Raw genomic sequence first — 5,000 nt, 5'->3', positions numbered from 1 at the left:
AACAAACCTTCCCTGGACCATCCGGCAGCAGCTCCAGGGATCCAGATTCACTTTTATTCAGCAGTGAACACTTTCCTTAAACTATTATGAACGTAAAGTAACTAATGGCAGCAAAAATATCTCTGGCTTTACACAACGCAGCAAATTCTAAATCAACTATGAATTCAAAACAGTATTTATTCAGTTGAGAACACAGTCAAAATAACGTTATAAACCTTGTACAGCGCCATTAAATTATAATTTTCAAAATTATTTGATTTTGCATTTATACTGAATGTTTTTTTATTCAAAATTAAGTTATTTCTTAATAGAAGATGGTAAATGCCTATTTAATTAATTGGTCAGACATTTTCCAAGAAGTTACTTCAAAATACCACTGCACAGCATATTACACTGAGTAAACAAAAAGATAAGTTATGACTACACTGCCAAGATCCTTCTTTGAGTAATCTGAACTCAATATGATATATATTTTATAGTAATTTCATTGTGCAAGTGGTTTCAAGCGGTAACATTTCATAATATCAGAATACAAAAGTCTTCGCAAAAGGAAACCTAATTTTCTACTAGACAAGGAAAGGAAACTGTCCACGTAATTAAATGGCCACACATTAATTGCTCTGCAATGCTGTCAAAATACAACTGTATTGCATAATTTATCGTGCATGTAAATATAAAAGGAACATTTTGGTTGCTATTTCTTGTTTCAAACATATATTTCTCACTTTGATTATTTTTTTCACTGTTTAGGTTCACTTCCATACCTGAGCCAGAGTTCTCATCTGGCAGCAATACATAACAAGGGTAACACTGACATAATTCTTAGGACCCGTAATCAGAACAAAACAAGAAATAACGGATTCAACCTTGAAAAAGTTAGATTTAAAACAGAAATAGGTTTAAAACAGAAATAGGGAGGAATTGGTTCTCAAATAGAATGGCAGATGAATGGAATGGGCTCAGCAATCAGGTTGTTAGTGATGAGTCATTAAGGAGCTTTAAAAGAAGATTAGACAAATTTATGGATGGGATGACAGGTGGAAACAGTTAGGTATGTTTCATACAAGGGCTGCCACGTGTAGGCCTGATGGCTTCTTGCAGCTTCCCTTGTTTTTTTTATGTTCATTTCCGAGATATAGAGAGTAGGTACTATTCGTCCAGACGTTCAAACCTTCTGTGTTTAAAATTGGAAACAATCCCTCAGAGCACCTAGTGTAGTTATGCGGAGGGCGGGGCGGGGCGGGGCAGGGCGGGGCAGTGCTGCGCCAGTACTCACCAGGGTGTTAGAAGGTCCACCAGCGGCTGCAAAGACAAAGAAACACCCCATTAATCAAGTAACAAAAAAGACTCGCCACAAATCATTACACGTGTGTCACTTTAAACTCATTTCATACACCACAAACTCTCATGCGTGTTAAAAATGATCTATTGTACAGTTTCTGATACACCGTGTGATTCCAGATACCTTCCTAATGGTTCTTAATACATACATCAGAGTTACTACGGTATTCCTCATACTTCCTTACATGCCTCCACATTCTCCTGTTATGGCTGTATTCTCAGCAGCCCTTCCATCCCTCACACTCCCTGCCATCTACTGAAATTTCCCTCCTATCCTCCCGTGTCTTCCGAACAACTCCTTCACTCCTCTTAACTCCGTACACTTTCTGATCTCTCTCTCTCTCTCTCTCTCTCTCTCTCTCTCTCTCTCTCTCTCTCTCTCTCTCTCTCTCTCTCTCAACTCCTTCATTCCCAGTGTTTCCTCACACTTCTCGGCTGTTTTCTAGTACACTAGCAGGCCTTTCCCTTGCTGCATTATAAAAGATACACCATCAGTCTCGTGTTCTATTTTCTCTTCTGTGCCCATGCATTATTCAGTGCTCAGTGATTACGAAGTACGACCACAGCACGACTACAGCACGACTAAGCACGACCACAACACGACCACAGCTGGGAGAGTGTTAAAGGTCCGTGCTGCATGCCAGGAGTCAGTGGTGTGTGTGTGTGTGTGTGTGTGTGTGTGTGTGTGTGTGTGTGTGTGTGTGTGTGTGTGTGTGTGTGTGTGTGTGTGTGTGTGTGTGTGTGTGTGTGTGTGTGTTCTCACTATTACCTATTCTTCCCCCAGACCGAATATCTGCTTTAAATCGTAGGGCACCTATGTCTCTCTCTCTCTCTCTCTCTCTCTCTCTCTCTCTCTCTCTCTCTCTCTCTCTCTCTCTCTCTCTCTCTCTCTCCGAAGCAATAGTCATAGTACTAGTAATATTTGCAGTATATTGTTTGAATGAATACCATCTCTCTCTCTCTCTCTCTCTCTCTCTCTCTCTCTCTCTCTCTCTCTCTCTCTCTCTCTCTCTGAAATGGACAATGCAACGCTAAGTAAGCATATGAAAAATACGGAGAGGGGCAGAGAGAGAGAGAGAGAGAGAGAGAGAGAGAGAGAGAGAGAGAGAGAGAGAGAGAGAGAGAGAGAGAGAGAGAGAGAGAGAGAGAGAGAGAGAGAGAGAGAGAGAGAGAGAGAGAGAGAGAGAGAGAGAGAGAGAGAGAGAGAGAGAGAGAGAGAGAGAGAGGCTGGACAGGAGCATATTTAGAGCGTGGGTAGCAGGATAAGGCTGCCTGGGCTATCTTTAGAATCACTCATCAAATATTCACTCACCTGGAGACTGCCTGGATCCCTCTCCCTCTCTCCCTCTCTCTCTCTCTCTCTCTCTCTCTCTCTCTCTCTCTCTCTCTCTCTCTCTCTCTTTCTCTCCTCACCCAAGCCACGCCCTCCATATCCTTTCCCTCCAGTTTTCCTCCACCAGGGCGTAGGATGAAACAAGGGCGTGTGTTTGTGGGCGTGAGAGGCAGAGCGAGAGAGAAAGAGAGAGAGAGAGAGAGAGAGAGAGAGAGAGAGAGAGAGAGAGAGAGAGAGAGAGAGAGAGAGAGAGAGAGAGAGAGAGAGAGACTTTAGTCGTACTCTGGTGACGTCATGTTTAAGGGGGACTACTCAAACTTCCCCCTCCCCCTCCTCCCCACCCAACCACGCCCCAACCCCTCCCCTCCCCCAGATCCGCTCAGCCACACGCCCACGCTGCCGCCGCCATGCCACACCCTCCTCCTCCCCGCTCCCTTACTCCTCTCTCTCTCTCTCTCTCTCTCTCTCTCTCTCTCTCTCTCTCTCTCTCTCTCTCTCTCTCTCTCTCTCTCTCTCTGTCTTTCTCATTCCCTCCTTCTTTTCTCCATTTCCCCTCACCATGTCATCCTGTCACCCCTTCTCACTCTCTCTATCATGTCCCTCTCTCCTCCTTTTCCTTCACTCCTTCTCCTTTACCGTCACTGCCTCCACCTCTCTCTCTCTCTCTCTCTCTCTCTCTCTCTCTCTCTCTCTCTCTCTCTCTCTCTCTCTCTCTCTTGTCCTTACCGCCCACAAAGTTTATTAATGTCGCCCACATTATTTTCACTTGTCTCCTCCTCATATCACCTTGATATTTCAGGTGTGTTTCCCTCATTTCCTCTTATTCCCCTCTCTCCTCCACCTACACCCAAAACTCACCTGACTCTTCCCTTGTTCACCAGGTCTATGTTCATCTCACACCACTTTTCCCTCCCCCTGTTCACTTGTTCTTCCCATACTCACCTGTGCCTATTCACCTGTCCTCCCTTATTAATTTGTAGTCTCTCTTTAGTCACCCTACATTCACCTGTGTCCCTTATTCACCTGTACCTGTCATGTTTGCTTGTAGCTTCTCTTTTCTACCTGTGCCTTCCCTTACTCACCTGTGACCGCCTTACCTGCCTCTATCACCCTACTTTCCTCGTGATTAGGGTACATCTAATTGGTTACATAAACTTCTGGATCTGAATTTACTCATCTGTCAATCTAAGTTCACCTGTGTCCCTTTAGCTCACCTGTGCTGCCTCACCCCTTCACTCGTACAGACACCCTCCGCACCTCACCACATCCCCCATTAGTTATAGTAAGGTAGAGTTGTGCTGGAGAAGTAACTAAAGGATTCATAGCCCTCCAGGTAATTTTTTTTTTTTCCATATAACATCAGAGAAAAGAAAATAAATCTATCTTTAATTCCGAAGACAAATATTTGAACTAAACTACTGACTGAAATTACAAAATAAGAATTCCCATCACTTTTATTCTATCAGTTTTATTCATCTGCCTGGCACACAAACTATACATAGGCCTAACTTCACTTCTTGTTTGCTTCTTCATTAACTGAGAGGAAGGCGGAGTGGGAGACGAGGAGGGAGAGACAGTGAGGCGTGGAGTGAGATGGAAAGAGGCAGAGAGCAAGAGAGAGAGGAGAAAGGTTAGGAATGCAGCTCCTTAACGCCACTTGATCAAATCCGAAAATAACTGAGATGTAATCCTTCAAGTTCACATGTACACCAATTTGTTTACCTGTGACTCCCCTTACCTGTGTCCCTCCCCCTTTTCACCTGCCTGGCACTCCCTTCGCCTCCCTCCCCCTTCCCCTGCCTGCTCTCCCTGTCCTGTTGTTTTCTGTACTATTCTATTTTGTATATATGTTATCTGTTATTGTTTTTTCTCTCTCTCTCTTTCTTTATTTTTTATTTCTTTTTTGGTTCTTGTTTTCTTTTGTTTTATTTTATTGTTACTTGTCGTTCATGTATTCTTTTTTTATTTTTATTATATTTTTTAGGTGGACTATTTCTCTCTCTCTCTCTCTCTCTCTCTCTCTCTCTCTCTCTCTCTCTCTCTCTCTCTCTCCAACTGACTGACTATAAAATATAGATAAATAAATTTAAACTGCTGAAATGAGAGAGAGAGAGAGAGAGAGAGAGAGAGAGAGAGAGAGAGAGAGAGAGAGAGAGAGAGAGAGAGAGAGAGAGAGAGAGAGAGAGAGAGAGAGAGAAAGTATAGAAAGAAAGGAAATGTGGAATTGAAATAAAAAAGTGTGTGTGTGTGTGTGTGTGTGTGTGTGTGTGTGTGTGTGTGTGTGTGTGTGTGTGTGTGTGTGTGTGTGTGTTTAACATATTGTCAT

The 5,000-nt window shown here is 43.3% G+C and overlaps 1 protein-coding gene across 2 annotated transcripts in view; it reads right to left on the bottom strand.

Annotated features, from left to right (window-relative positions):
* The window catches only part of LOC135110211 (protein glass-like), a 196,201-nt gene that overhangs the window by 135,018 nt on the left and 56,183 nt on the right, over positions 1-5,000 (bottom strand). For both annotated transcript variants that reach the window (XM_064022265.1, XM_064022266.1), the window contains exon 3: positions 1,277-1,302. The gene's annotated coding sequence lies outside the window, so the exon portion shown is untranslated. The remainder of the gene's footprint in view (positions 1-1,276; positions 1,303-5,000) is intronic.

The sequence above is a fragment of the Scylla paramamosain genome, chromosome 20 (genome assembly GCF_035594125.1).
Source record: "Scylla paramamosain isolate STU-SP2022 chromosome 20, ASM3559412v1, whole genome shotgun sequence".
Classification (NCBI taxonomy): Eukaryota; Metazoa; Arthropoda; class Malacostraca; order Decapoda; family Portunidae; genus Scylla; species Scylla paramamosain.
This window is presented reverse-complemented; position numbering and strand designations above follow the sequence as displayed.